Source organism: Neofelis nebulosa, chromosome 5 (genome assembly GCF_028018385.1).
Source record: "Neofelis nebulosa isolate mNeoNeb1 chromosome 5, mNeoNeb1.pri, whole genome shotgun sequence".
Taxonomy (NCBI): Eukaryota; Metazoa; Chordata; class Mammalia; order Carnivora; family Felidae; genus Neofelis; species Neofelis nebulosa.
The window spans coordinates 54,391,593-54,407,829 of NC_080786.1; the positions used below are offsets into that span (position 1 = coordinate 54,391,593).

Sequence of the window (16,237 nt, forward strand, 5' to 3'; positions counted from 1 at the left end):
AGGAAATAACATCTTTCCTTAAATAAAAATAAAGGATTTAAAATTTTTTACATGATTGGTATCTCTGACAATGACTAATCAGAATATGTGAACGTTAAGAGTTTAGTTCATGAGGCATTTATATATGTAGAAGATAATATGAGAGAGATTTTAGAAGAGGAAACTATACCACTTCTTCCCCAAATGGAGGGTGGAGGAACAACGCCATACTGTGTAGAAGGAGTCATACTTACGTGGATTGGTCCATGTGTAATGGGAGCATATGTGCACTGAAAGAACATTTGTCAACAAAAGTAAACTTCTGTGTTTGTAGATGTAGGTAATTATATTTAGATTTTTTGGTACGAAAATCAGAAAAAGGCAAATTCAAATTTGTGCTTCTTGGTTAAAAAAAAAAAATCTCTAGTCATTAAACAAAAAGATGTTTTAATGTCTTTAAGTTATTCGATCAGAGAGAATGTTTACTTTAACCAAGTTTAGTCTCATCCTAAATAAGTACAGATATATCTAAAAATTTACCATTATTCTATTCCTTCTCTATTCCACAATAATGATAACCTCTGCAATTAAATAACTATGTTATTTAATTATCTGTTTACATATCAGTACTCTCAATAGAGGGTGAGTTACTCCTAGAGGACAGATATGGATGTTATTCTTTTTTTAATTTTTTTTAACGTCTATTTATTTTTGAGAGAGAGAGAGAGAGAGACAGAGAGTGAGTGGGGGGAGGGGCAGAGAGGAGAGACACAGAATTGGAAGCAGGCTCCAGTGAGTGGGTTTGTGAGTTCTAGCCCCAAATCAGGCTCTGTGCTGACAGCTCGGAGCCTGGAGCCTGCTTCAGATTCTATGTCTCCCTCTCTCTCTGCCAGCTCACACTCTGTCCTTCTCTCTCTCTCTCAAAAATAAACATTTTAAAAAAATTAAAAAAGAAATTTTAAAGTAGCCTTCTCAAAAACATCAACCAAACTGATTAAGTGGATCAATTCTAGTAATGACCTAGTCAAAATGCTCCAATGTAAGTCATTAATTGAGTAACATTAATTGTATTAAGTAAATGTAAGTCATTAAATCCAAAACAGTATCTTTTGTTTGTACAATGATCCATTAAAATGCAACATTTATGGGACACCTACTACGTGTTAGGTGTTGATTTTAAGATGATTAAAAGTTAATTCCATAATAGAACTCTGATTTTGTTTTGCTTGGTAAATTTCTCAGTTCTGGACAACAGTGTCACACTGTAAAGGAAGCACAGTTCTTTGACCTGGCTTTCGGAAGATATCCCTGTAACCTTTTAGCCAATTCTTCTTTTTGGCTAATGGTTTCTGCTACTTGTATCCAACTATAATAAAATGTAGAGTAAGTTTGAAGTTATAGGATAAGCCATACTTCTCTAGCACTGCTTGAGTTTTTCCCACTTCTAGTGTGCCATGTGCAGTGCTGCCTCTTCCTATGTCACAACCTAAGTATAATAAATATTAAAACACAAAGAAACAAACAACACACTACTACTGCTTAGGAGAGGAAGCAAGCAGTATGTCCAAAGCCCATGGAAGAGGTATCACAGAATGGTGGAATTGAAAGGAAAGAGGCAATCACTTAGCCTAGCCCATTTAACTTTGTGAATTCACCACTAGAAGCTTAATTCCAGAGCTCTACAACTATGCCAATACTACTCCCACATTAAAACAAAATAAAATAATTAAATTAAAATGAAATAAGCAATCACACTGGACAGTACAATATGGAGAACAATTGAGAATGCATCTATAAAGAATTGACCTATTTATTAAAGGATGTTACATACTTTTAAGAGAAGAAACCATTTTTTCCACTGTATTCTGTCAAACTGCTTAGGCATTCAGTTTCCCACCAAGGAAATAAGAGATATTTATACTAAAAACATGACTTGACTATAATAACTTACAAAAGTACTTCCCAAATGCCAACCTCACCCTTCTCTTTACTACTCCTATATAAATATACTACTAAGTTTAAAGGATTCTCAAAAGCATATGTCTTTAGCCAAGTTGGATGAATTCAATTCATAAAATTGTGTGTTCACAAATTAAGTTTAGGTAGAAGAGAAGACAGATGAAAAGTTTCTTACATTTCTTTGTTACACTAATGATTTTTAAAATCAATATTCTCTCTCACACACCAGGAATTAGCATATTGCAGGCTATCTTAAATTACACATGTTGGCATATATAATTGACAATGAAAAGTTACATATAGCAGTAAGACCAGTTACTGCAGGTGATGAATCATTGCAATTATCTTAATTGAATGGAAGAATGAATGAACAGAGGGGAAGTCTTTTTATTATAATGACTGAATATTCAAGAAGAGAGAAAATGAGAATGGCAAGTTATCCTACACAAGCAATAGCACCACCTGCTGATTAATAAAAGCAACAACATCGGTTAATTTAAAAATCTGGCCAAAGGTACCTTATATATTCAGATCTTTTCCCTTGAATTCTAGCCCATTTAATGTAATATAATGCAATTCATTAATATACCCTGTATTATTTATTTATAACAACTAATTTAATTTGAAAGTTTCTACTTTACATGTTTGAATCATGCATTTCTTCAAAATCAAAGGTAAAAAATAAAATTTATTATGAAATCTAGGGAAAAATTATGCTACTATGGCTTTTAATTTTTATTCCATAAATAATTTACTTATAACATAATTTATTTTACTAACCCTCAATAATGTATATTTAATTTGTGTCTGATATTCCCTGACCACCTCACCCATCTTCCTTACCCAGCCTTATTTTTTTATGGCATGCATTACCACTTAACATATTAAACATTCATTTTATTTGTTTGTATATAGTCTTTCAACTGCTGGTATGACAATTCTCAAAAGCAGGGAATTTATTTTGTTTACTACTGTTTCTTTAACACCTAGGACAAGTGGCTGGCATATAACAGACTCTCAATATATATTCATGAAGGAATTAATGAACATTAAAATAAATGAACAAATGAATACGCAATGCATTTTTAAACTTCCTTGAAAGGGTCAAAAGTTTCAGAGATCTTGATAGATTCTGTCAAATTATACTTCAGAAAAGTTGTACTCCCTTTATTGCTTTTTGAGGCCCATGTTCCCATTTTCTGATGAGTGAAAAATGTTACTACACTGTGAATTTATTTGTATGACACTCATTATTGAAGAGACTGATCATATTTTTGGGTTCACAATATAATTCTTTTATAACTCATTTTTTTTCAGTTCAAGATTTTCTATTTGATTCCTTTTTGTAATTTCTGCTTATTGATATTTTTTATTTGTTCAAACCTTGCTCTGGTTTCTTTTAGTTCTTTATGGTTTTCTTTAGCAATTTAAGCACATTTAAAGTTTTTGTTTAGGGGCGCCTGGGTGGCTCAGTCAGTTGAGTGTGTGACTTTGGCTCAGGTCATGATCTCACGGTTTGGGATTTTAAGCCCCACCGTCAGGCTCTGTGCTGATAGCTCAGAGCCTGGAGCCTGCTTCAAATTCTGTCTGTCTGTCTCTCTCTCTCTCTTTCTCTCTCGCTCTCTCTCTGCTCCTCCCCCACTTGTGCGCAAGTGCACGCTTTCTCTCTCTCTCAAAAATAAATAAACGTTAAACAATTAAAAAAAAAAAAGTTTTTGTCTAATCCAGTGCTGGGCTTCCTCAGGGATGGTTTCTATTTTTTTTTTTTTTTCCTTGTTAATGGGCCATACTTTCCTGCCTCTTTTGCATGCCTTGTGATTTTTTTTGTTGTTGAAAAATGAATGTTTTGAATATTATAATGTGGTAACTCTGGAAATTAGACTCTCCCCCCTCCCTAGGATTTGCTGTTGCTGCTTTTTAAGGGTTACATTAATTTGCTTATTTAGTGACTTCTCAAACTATTTTTAAAAATTTTATTTATTTAAAAAAATTTTTTTAATGTTATTCATTTTTTTTGAGAGAGAGAGAGAGAGAGAGAGAGAGAGAGCTAGTGGGGGGGAGGGACAGAGAGAGAGGGAGACACAGAATGCTGCTTTGGAAAAAGCAGGCTACAGGCTCTGAACTGTCAACACAGAGACCAAAGTGGGACTTAAACTCACACACCACGAGATCATGACTTGAGGTGAAGTCGGACGCCCAACTGACTGAGCCACCCAGGCACCACTTTTTTTTTTTAAGTGATTTTTCAAACTATTTTTGCAAAGACTGTATTTCGTTCATGTATGGTCACCTAAGTCTCCATTCCATTATCTAAGTAGTCAGTTAGTGATCTGACAAAGCCAAAAAGAAAGAAAAAATATTCTCCTACTCTTTGCCAATTGACTGTGAGCTGGGGTACTCCTTCAATACTTAGCCAGACCACCCATAATTTTCCTTTGCCTTCACCACCTGCTTGTGTAGAGCCCAAAGGTCTGCCAATAATACAAGCCTAGCATCCTCTCAAGTTTTTTCTGAGTGTATATCTGGCCCTGGGCATGTGTTTTGTATTACAGAATCCCCAGTATTTGTAAGAGCCCTATAAAACCCTTACTTTTCCATTTACCTTCCTCCTCAGGCTCCTCTTTTCCAAGCTTTTTGGTCTATCTGCTACTTGCACCATTCACCATCCCTTGCCCCCAGAAGCCATGGGTAGTATCCTTTCAACAGATGCCACCTGGGAAGCCACTGCAGCTCAGAGATATTTCCAAGGGAGGCAAAGCAAAGACACTCCTCTGTGCTGGCCCCTCAGGGAACCACCAGACAGGTCAAAAAGCATAACCACAGTTTTTTGAAAACATAGCCCATATTGTTCCCACTGGCACTAACAAGCCACACCTGAATGCAGGCTGTCATTCCCCATAGCCACTGCCAAGCTGGGAACAGGGGATGGTAGGCAGGTAAACCAAAAATGCCACAATGGTTTCTTAACAAATTTAGCAGCCTCTTCCTTCATTAAACATTCCCCTTAATTGTGGGAAGTTTTGAATTAGATTACAGAGCTCTGAAAAAGTTGATTCTGACATTTTTGCCAGTTAATTGTTGTTTGAGTGGAGGGAACAATTCTTGGAGTTCCTTAGTCCACCATTTCTGCAACATCGCTCCTCCTTTGCTAATTTTTATTGAAGAACTTTTTAAAGACCTGTACTGCATCTGTACAATTGATATATTGTCATTAAGAAAGGTTCACACTTGGGGTTCCTGGGTGGCTCAGTTGGTTAAACATCCAGCTTCGGCTCAGGTCATGATCTCACAGTTCATGAGTTCAAGTCCTGTGTCGGGGTCTGTGCTGACAGCTCAGAGCCTGGAGCCTGCTTTGGATTCTGTGTCTCCCTCTCTCTCTGACCCAACCCTGTTCATGCTCTGTCTCTCTCTGTCTCAAAAATAAATAAACATTTTTAAAAAATAAATTAAAAAAAATTATTTATCCAGCAAGGCTGTCATTCAAAATGGAAAGAGAGATTAAAAGTTTCCCAGACAAACAAAAGCTAAAGGAGTTCGTGACCACTAAGCCAGCCCTACAAGATATTTTAAGGGGGACTCTGAGTAGAGAAAAGAGAAAACAAAACAAAAAAGACTAAAGCAACAAAGACTAGAAAGGACCAGAGAATGTCACCAGAAACAGCAACTCTACAGGCAATACAATGGCACTAAATTCATATCTTTCAGTACTTACTCTAAATGTCAATGGACTAAATGCTCCAATCAAAAGGAACAGGGTAATCAGAATGGATAAGAAAACAAGACCCATCCATATGCTGTTTACAAGAGACTCGTTTGAGACCTAAAGACACCTACAGATTCAAAATTAGGGGATAGAAAACCATCTACCATGCTAATGGTCATCAAATGAAAGCTGGAGTAGCCATACTTATATCAGAAAAACTAGATTAAAAAAATTTTTTTTAATGTTTACTTATTTTTGAGAGACAGAGAGAGACAGAGCACAAGCAGGGGAGGGGCAGAGAGAGAGGGAGACACAGAATCTGAAGCAGGCTCCAGGCTCTGAGCTGTCAGCACAGAGCCCAACACGGGGCTTGAACTTGTAAACCTGCAAGAATATGACCTGAGCTGAAGTAGGACTCTTAACCTACCAAGCCACACAGGTGCCCCCAGACAAACTAGATTTTAAAATAAAGACTGTAACAATAGATGAAGAAGAACATTATATCATAATTAAGGGGTCTATCCACCACAATCTAACAATTGTAAATATTTATGTCACCAACGTGAAAGCACCCAAATATATAAATCAATTAATCACACACATAAAGAAACTCGTTGATAATAGTAGGGGACTTCAACACCCCACTTACAGCAATGGACAGATCATGTAAGCAGAAAATCAACAAGGAAACAATGGCTCTGAATGACATATTAGACCAAATGGACTTAACGGATTTATTCAGAACATTTCATCCTAAAGCAGAATAAACATTCTTCTTGAAAGCACGTGGAACATTCTCCAGAAAAGATCACATACTGGGTCGAAAAGCAGCTCTGAACAAGTACAAAAAAATCAAGATCACACCTTGCATATTTTCAGACCACAATGCTATGAAACTTGAAATCAGCCACAAGAAAAAATTTGGAAAGGTAACAAATACTTGAAGATTAAAGAACATTCTACTAAAGAATGACTGTGTTAACCAAGAAGTTAAAGAGGAAATTAAAAAGTACATGGAAGGCAATGAAAATGAAAACACAACAGCCCAAAACCTCTGGGATGCAGCAAAGGTGGCCATAAGAGCAATCCAGGCCTTCCTAAAGAAGGAAGAAAGGTCTTAAATACACAACCTAATTTTACACCTAAAAGAGCTAGAAAAAGATCAGTAAATGGAGCCCAAAACCAGCAAAAGAAGGGAAATAATAAAGTTCAGAGCAGAAATCAATGATATTGAAATAATAATAATAAAAAAGTAGAACTGATCAATGAAAGCAGGAGCTGATTCTTTGAAAGAATTAACAAAATTGATAAACCCCTAGCCAGTTTGATCAAAAAGAAAAAGGAAAGGACCCAAATTAATAAAATCTAGAATGAAAGAGGAGAGATCACAACCAACACTGCAGAAATAAAAACAATAATAAGAGAATATTATAGGCATTTATATGCCAACAAATTGGGCAATCTGGAAGAAATGGACAAATTCTTAGAAACACAGAAACTACCAAAACTGAAACAGGAAGAAATAGAAAATTTGAACAGAACCATAACCAGTAAAGAAATTGAACCAGTAATCAAAAATCTCCCAAAAAACAAGAGCCCAGGGCTGGATGGCTTTCCAGGGGACTTCTACCAAACATTTAAAGAAGAGTTAACACCTATTCTTTTGAAGTTGTTCCAAAAAACAGAAATGGAAGGAAAACTTCCAAACTCATTCTACAAGGGCAGCATTACCTTGTTCAAAGACCCCACAAAACCATACAAAGACCCCACAAAAAAGAACTACAGACCAATTACCCTGATGAACACGGATGCAAAAAATTCTGAACAATATACTAGCCAACTGGATCAAACAATACATTAAAATAATTGTTCACCACAATCAAGTAGGATTTATTCTTGGAATGCAGGGCTGGTTCAATATCTGCCAAACAAACAATGTGACACATTACATTCATCAAACAAAGGATAAGAACCACATGATCCTCTCAATAGACGCAGAGAAAGCATTTGACAAAACACAGCATCCTTTCTTGATAAAAACCCTCAAGAAAGTAGGGATAGAAGGATCATACCTCAAGATCATAACGGCTATATACTAAAGATGCATTGCTAATATCATCCACAATGGGGAAAAACTGAGAGCTTTCCCCCTAAGGTCAGGAACACGACAAAGATGTCCACTCTCACCATTGTTATTCAACATAGTGTTGGAAGTCCTAGCCTCAACGATCAGACAACACAAAGAAATGAGAGGCATCCAAATCAACAAGGAGGAAGTCAAACTTTTACTCTTTGCAAATGACATGATACTCTATGTGGAAAACCCAAAGACTCTACCAAAAAGCTGCTAGAACTGATACATGAATTCAGCAAAGTTGCAGGATATAAAATGAATGTACAGAAATTGGTTGCATATCTATACACCAATAATGAAGCAGCAGAAAGAGATATCAAGGAATCAATCCCATTTACAATCGCACCAAAACCACATACCTAGGAATAAACCTAACCAAAGAGGTGAAAAATCTATACACTAAAAACTATAGAAAGCTTATGAAAGAAATTGAAGAAGACACAAAGAAATGGAAAAATATTCCATGCTCAAGGATTGGAAGAACAAGTATTGTTAAAATGTCAATACTAGCCAAAGCAATCTACATATTCAAAGCAATCCCTATCAAAGTAACACGAACATTCTTCACAGAGCTAGAACAAATAATCCTAAAATTTGTAGGGAACCAGAAAAGACCCTGAATAGCCAAGGCAATCTTGAAAAAGAAAATCAAAGCAGGAGGCATCACAATTCCAGAGTTTAAGCTGCATTACAAAGCTGTAATCATCAAGACAGTTTGGTGCTGGCACAAAAACAGACACTCAGATCAATGCAACAGAATTGAGAACCCAGAAATGGACCCACAAATGCATGGCCAGCTAATCTTTGACTAAGCAGGAAATAATATCCAATGGAAAAAAGACAGTCTCTTCAGCAAATGGTGCTGGGAAAACTGGACAGCGACATGCAGAAGAATGAACCTGGACCACTTTCTTACACCATTCACAAAAATAAACTCAAAATGGATGAAAGACCTAAAGGTAAGACAGGAAGCCATCAAAGTCTATAGGAGAAAACAGGCAACCGTCTCTTTGATCTCAGCCGCCACCACTTACTTGACATGTTTCTGGAAGCAAGGGAAACAAAAGCAAAAACAAACTATTGGGACCTCATCAAGATAAAAAGCTTCTGCACAGCAAAGGAAACAATTAGCAAAACTAAAAGGCAACAGATGGAATGGGAGAAGATATTTGCAAATGACAGAAAGGGTTAGTATCCAAAATCTATAAAGAACTTATCAAACTCAATACCCAAAAGACAAATAATCCAGTGAAGAAATGGGCAAAAGACATGAATAGACACTTTTCAAAAGAAGATATCCAGATGGCTAACAGACACATGAAAAAATGCTTAACATCACTCATCATCAGGGAAATACAAATCAAAACCACAATGAGCTACCATCCCACACCTGTCAGAATGGCTAAAATTTACAACTCAGGTAATGACAGATGTCGGTAAGGATGCAGAGAAAGAGGAACCCTTTTGCACTGCTGGTGGGAATGCAAACTAGTGCAGCCACTCTGGAAAACAGTATGGAGGTTCCTCAAAAATTAAAAATAGAACTACCCTAAGACCCAGCAATTGCACTACTAGGTATTTATCCAAGGGATACAGGTGTGCTGTTTTGAAGGGGCACATGCACCCCAATGCTTATAGCAGCACTATCAACAATAGCCAAAGTGTGGAAAGAGCCCAAATGTCCAACGACAGATCAATGAATAAAGAAGATAATGTGTATACATACATACATATACACACACACACACACACACACACACACTCACACACACATAATGGAGTATTACTCGGCAATCAAAAAGAAAAATCTTGCCATTTGCAACTATGTGGATGGAACTAGAGGGTATTATGCTAAGTGAAATTAGTCAGAGAAAGACAAAAATCATATGACTTCACTCATATGAGGACTTTAAGATAAAAAACAGATGAACATAAGAGAAGGGAAGCAAAAATAATATAAAAACAGGGAGACAAAACATTAGAGACTCTTAAACATGGAGAACAGAGGGTTGCTGGAGGGATTGTGGGATGGGAGATTGGCTAAATGGGTAAGGGGCATTAAGGAATCTACTCCTAAAATCATTGTTGCACTATATGCTAACTAACTTGGATGTAAACTAAAAATAAATGAATTAATTAAATTTAAAAATAAATAAGTGAAACTATGACTTACATGTGAAAAAAAAGAAATGTTGAACATGTAGGTGAATATAAGACTATCTTTATTCTCTTAATTTCTTTAAAATGACTATGACTTTTAAAGCGAAAATTACAACATGCTGTGTAATGTGATACTTATGACAACTATAGCATAGAGAAGTAGCTAAATGGAGCCATATGGATACAAGATTCTTATATTTTACACAAAATGGTATAATATTAACTCCAAGTAGTGTATGAGACAAAATAAGCACCAAGAAATGCCCATTCTCTCTAGGTAAAGGACCAGGCAGAAGGAGGCGTTGCAGAATGGAATCCTTTTGACATAACTACCCTACTTGGGCACACACCATGAAAGAGGCCATGGCACTCTCCCTACAGTGTGTGCCTAAGAGACATTAGGATGGAACCCTATGGAACATTCCCACTCTGCACCCAAAGAACAGAGGTGACATCCCTCCTCCTCCCCACATGGTGCTGCCAAGGCTATGAGGTGGATCTTGGTCAGACCATTCCAGCCCTGCAATACTGAAGCAGCAGCCCTCCCCAATGAGCACTGTGAAGAGTGACAAGTAGGGTCCTGTCTCCTATCCCCAGTTTGCACTAATGATGGCGAAGAGGCAGCACTGACTCCTCTCAACAAGTTAGGGTAGGATTATGGAGAGGAGGGAGCAAGAGAAAGGTATTAAGTCTGTGTCTGAAGGCTTTGCAACATCATCAAGCAGCCCATCCATACATGCAACCCACTAGAATCAACACAGTAACACCACGACAACTGTATTACAGTGCGGAAGCAAATACCACTTAGGTTTCAAATTTGCCTCTGAGTTAAAAACAGGGCAGACCAGAATAGCACTACAATGGCTTTAAAAATGAAACTGATATTTGAACCACAGTCCACAAAAGTGAGCCAGGACATGAGTTCTGAATCGATATAGGTAACTGCCTGATTAAATAGAAGATGTAAATAGAAACCAGAGTTTCATATCAGCTTAGTCAGTGTCTTTTAAAAATAAAAATTCTAATTTTATGGTGAAATTTAATGGGAATATTAAATTTATTGTATAACAACTGAGTTAGAGCAGTATACCTATTCACAAAAATAGAACAACTTCTGCTTTTTCAGCGTAGGGAATATACTCAATGGTACTGTAATAGCATTGTACGGGGACAGTAGCTACACTTGTAGTAAGCACAACAGTATATACACACAGAGTGGCCAAAGAACTATGTTGTATGCTTGAAACTAATGTAACGTGTGTCAACTATATTTCAATTTAAAATATCTGCTTTTTCAAATATTCCTGTCATCAATCTAGTTACATACTTGTATTGTAAGAAATATATTCAAACCAAAATCTAATCTGTCATTAACAGTCTCCAAGCAGTTGAGCTTTTTCCTCTCCACTAGAAATATTTCTTGAAAAACATTAAAAGACAATGTTTACAAAAACCACATTTTCTCTAGACCTAATATTTCACAGATAACCTGAAAGTTAATATCACCTTTATTCTTTGAACCTTTTTTTTTTTAATGTTTTTATTTATTTTTGAGAGAAAGCATGGAAGCGAGGGAGGGGCAGAGAGAGAGGGGATACAGGATCTGAAGTGGGCTCTGTGCTGACAGCAGAGAGCCTGATGCGGGGCTCAAGCCCACAAACTGTGAGCTCATGGCCTAAAGCCAAAATCAGACGCTGAACTGACTAAGTCACCTAGGCACACCTGAAGCTTTTTTTTTAATGTTTGTTTGTTTATTTATTTTGAGAGAGAGAAAGAGAGAGAGCAAGTGACAGAGGGGCAGGGAGAGAGGGAGAGAGAGAATCCCAAGCAGGGTCCATACTCAGCATGGAGCCTGACAAGCATGACAGGGTGATCGATCCCATGAACCTGAGATCATGCCCTGAGCCAAAATCAAGAGTCAGATGCTTAACTGACTGAGGCACCCAGGCACCCCTCTTTAAAGCTTATTTTGTAAAATTACTAATTTTTGTTAAGGAATCCTAGATAAGAATTTTTAATAAAATTTTAGGAAACACTGCATTCAACTAAAAATTTGTGAAGAGCTCTCAGAATAGAAATCTGATAAATTTGTAGCAAATGTGAGGGTACAGATCTTTCCTGAGGACCAGATTCTTATATCTAATATTGAAATTCTTCCACAAAGCCAGGCTCTGGATAAATGATTACTACTATTTAAACTTTAAGTTGCAGATTATGAGAGAAACAAAAAAGAAATAAGGAGGTAAGAGTGACATTTCCAGGTTGAAGAGAACACGTACTTCTTTTTTTTATGTTTATTTATTTATTTTGAGAGACAGGGAGAGTGCAGGCACAAGCAGGGGAGGGGAAGAGACAGAGGAGAGAATCCCAAGCAGGCTCAGTGTGGAGCCAATGCGGGGTTCAAACCCACCAGTTGTGAGGTCATGACCTGAGCCAAAATCAAAAGCGAGGTGCTTAACCCGCTGAGCCACCCAGGTGCCCCTGTAGTTATTTCTTTTTCTTTTTTTTTCAAAAGTGTGTTTATTTTGAGAGAGAGACAGACATTCAGCCACAGAATATGCCCCTGGGTGAATGATTACTACTATTAATTACACAACTTTAAGTTACGAATTATGAGAAAAACAAAATTATTATAGCCCCAAAATAATTTTCCTTTTTTTAAAGTTTTATTTATTTATTTTGAGAGAGAGAGAGAGAGCGAGCATGAGCAGGGGAGGGGCAGAGAAAGGGAGAAAGAGAACCCATGACAGCATGGAGCCTGATGTGGGGCTCAAACTCCCGAACTGTGAGATCATGACCTAAGCCAAAATCAAGAGTTGGAGGCTTAATCGACTGAGTCACCCAGATATCCCTATCCTCAAAATAATTTTAAGTGAGACACATGCTAAGGAAGAATCAGAAGGATAAACTGTATGAGATTTTTTATCGTTTTAATTAGACTACTCTTTTTGATATCACCTTCATTACCATTTACTATTTCATCTCTAAAGCGTTTTTTGTATACTAGAGCAAGCTTTACCACTTTTAGAACTCAGAAGAAATAATCAAATATCTCACATGTTTTATTTAAGTGTTCCTTCAAGTGTTGTCTGAGGAACACCTAACAAAGGTAACCAGGGAACTTCTTAAAAATACAAATCCCTGGACCCCATTCTACTGAGATTTTAATTCATCACATTATAAGTGGGGGCCCAAGAAGCTGCATTTTAGCAATGCCCAGGTGATACTTATGAATGTTAAAATTTAAGTAACTTGTTTTATTATTGTAATGATTGCACAGGGATCTTAATAAAATTATGTCACACAAACCCAGTGCAAATTATACCACACCATAAGAAGGTGTTATCCTCAGGCCAGCACCCAGACAATAAGGTACTCAAATCGAAACCCCGGTAATTATTCTTGACTCTTCCCACTATCCCTTTAATGTTTTTTTTTAATGTTTCTTTATTTTTGAGAGAGAGAGACAGAGAGACAGAGCACGAGCTGGGGAGGGGCAGATAGAGAGAGAGGGAGATACAGAATCCAAAGCAGGCTCCAGGCTCTGAGCTGTCAGCACAGAACCCAACGTGAGGCTTGAACTCATGAACCACAAGATCATGACCTAAACCAAAGTCAGATGCTTAACCGACTGAGCCACCCTGGTGCTCCAGACTCTTCCCACTTTTTATAGGAAGAGTTCATCTCCTGAACCTGTCCACTTCTTCCCATCTCCACTGCTATTCCCTATCATTCAGGACAACATCACTTTCTTGTACTACTGCAAAAGCCTTTAATTAACCATCTTGCCTACAGTCTACTGTCCCTCTAATCCATCCTCCCTGCTGACCTCAGAGTACACTTCCCTAAAAATGCCAAATCTGATAATGTCATTACTTAAAGTGAAACAGTGGCCCAGTACTGCATGAGGATAAAATGCAAACTGCTTCTAATTTTTCTAACAGACTATAATTCCTTGCTTTTGCATGTTCTCTTCCCTCTCCTGTACCACTGCTCCTTTGATACCAAAGCAATATTTCCAATATTTGAATATTATCATGTTACTACCCACCAGCCACGGCTCTCTACTAACACACACCATTTTTCCAATTTCATTGTTTTAGCTCTTCAAAGGAAATCTTATTTTGATGTTCAACTAGTAAAACTGATTAATGTAGAGGTCTTCTGATTTCGGCTGGAGAAGAAGACTAGGAGCTCAACCCCCTCACCTCTTTTCTACCCTACAGCAACTCCTAAGAGTGCTCCACAGAAAATAATTTGATTTTTAAAAGCCAGACTCTTTTATGTGGCAAACACAGATCGGGTCCAAGAGTATCTTATCTCCTGGTACTATTCCAAGCAAAATATTATTGACATTGCATAAAAGGCACCATACTGGGATACACGAAAGGTTCCTTCTACCTGCAACTCTCTTCCCCCAACTTATTTCCTTGAAGGACTACTAATTCTTCAAGTCTCAGCTCTCTAATCAATATCCACAGGCAAAATTAAGTTCTGCCACACCTTCATAGTGCTTGCACAAAATAAACCTCTTGTATAGCATTTATCACACTGTAGTATGAGTCTTATACCAATTCTCTATTAAACTGTCACAACTTGAGTGAAAATCTTTACATCTCCCTATCCCCAGTTTCTAAAATACTCTCCAATGAGCAGTATACAATGAGCAGTATAAAAGTAACATCTATTGAATAAAAGAACATATTTAAAATGCTATTCAAATCCTTAAAATATTATTATAATATATTCAGTCTGTTCAGTCAAATAAGGTAAAAAAAAATCCTTTTGGAAAGTTTAATTTTCCAGAATAGCTGATATTCTAATAATAGGTTTGGTATTTAATGAAGTAAGTCATTAATTATTCAAATCAATTCAACACCCCACATTTTAAAATTTTTAAATATTTTCATCAAAATAGCAATTTAAAATAATCATGTTTAAATCAACTTATTGGTGAATTATGGGGTATCTACTGTGTTATACAGATAACAGAGACCCATTGAGCTGTGGGATCTTATAAACTGTCTAAGGAGTCAACAATAATACACATAAAATTAAAATGGAAAATATAAAAAGATAATACATTGTGAAAATGAGTATATATTCTATAGACTTAGAATCATTGCTGAAAAATCAGATAAAAATGAGATTATCTGATATAACATCTTGATGTTATAGCTAAAATAAGAGAGACCTTAGGTAAGAGGAAGTTAGAAAAATGAATACCTATGGAAGGTATCAGGAAAGGAAGTCAAACAACAGATGGGCCTTAAAGAATGGGTAGGAGGTGCCTGGGTGGCTCAGTCAGTTAAGTGTCCAACTTCAGCTCAGGTCATGATCTCGTGGTTCGTGAGTTTGAGCCCCACATTGGGCTCTGTGCTGACAGCTCAGAGTCTGGAGCCTGCTTCAGATTCTGTGTCTCCCTCTCTCTCTGCCCCTGCCCCACTTGCACTCTGTGTCTCTGTCTCTGTCTCTGTCTCAAAAATAAATAAACATTTGGGGCACCTGGGTGTCTCAGTCAGTTAAGCGTCCGACTTCAGCTCAGGTCATGATCTCGCGGTCCGTGAGTTCGAGCCCCGCGTCGGGCTCTGTGCTGACAGCTCAGAGCCTGGAGCCTGTTTCGGATTCTGTGTCTCCCTCTCTCTCTGACCCTCCCCCATTCATGCTCTGTCTCTCTCTGTCTCAAAAATAAATAAACGTTAAAAAAATAAATAAATAAATAAATAAATAAACATTTAAAAATTTTTTTTAAAAAATGGGTAGAATTCAGTAAATATTAAGACAGAGGTGAGAGCATTCCATGAAAGGAAGGATAAGTAAGGATGTTAATGATGGGCAGAGGAGATTCATGAGACTGATTTGAGCACAGATACAAGTTAGGGAGCTGTGGGGAAAAAAGACTAAATGGATTTTATGGCACCAGGGTTCAGACAGTTTATAAAGCCAGGCAGAAGACTTCATATTTTATGTGACACAAAACAAATTACCAGAAAACTTAATAGATCATTTATAAAGCTTTAATAATTGTAAGTTAACTGTCTTATTTTGCATTCAAGGAAAATAAGCCACAGAACAATTATGTGATTTCCTCTTATTTAGGAATAGTATAGAATAACCCTACTCCAAACTCGGCTGCTCCTGGAACACTTTGATGAAATAACTCATTATTCAACTACAGTGGGTAAATGCTCTTGAGCTTCACTGTTTGCCTAATTTCTAAACAGAATTTGTATGAAGAGCACTCTCTTGTGAGGAACAAGTCCCCCATGTATTCAAACATGAATTCTTGACAAAAACCCAAT

At 37.0% G+C, this 16,237-nt stretch overlaps 1 protein-coding gene across 3 annotated transcripts in view; it reads right to left on the reverse strand.

The window, feature by feature from the left end:
• The window catches only part of IFT80 (intraflagellar transport 80), a 133,883-nt gene that overhangs the window by 70,710 nt on the left and 46,936 nt on the right, over positions 1-16,237 (reverse strand). The window lies entirely within an intron of this gene.